The following is a 231-nucleotide window of genomic DNA, read 5'->3' on the forward strand; positions in this document are numbered from 1 at the left end:
CCAAGAGCAAAAACTCAGCTTGCTTTGTTTGCAGCACTGTTTCTCCCAATAGAGAACAGATGCCTACGTTCAGAGATACAAGTTCTGTGCATACACTTGCCAAGTAAATTTGGTTTTAAATCCACCTCAAAATGGCACATTTCAAATTGTCAAAGGTTCTAGAAGCTGCACATCAACATTATTTAATGTTAGACACATACTAAATTTTATTAAGCATTACACTAGAACTAC

This window comes from Gallus gallus, chromosome 2, assembly GCF_016699485.2.
Source record: "Gallus gallus isolate bGalGal1 chromosome 2, bGalGal1.mat.broiler.GRCg7b, whole genome shotgun sequence".
Classification (NCBI taxonomy): domain Eukaryota; kingdom Metazoa; phylum Chordata; class Aves; order Galliformes; family Phasianidae; genus Gallus; species Gallus gallus.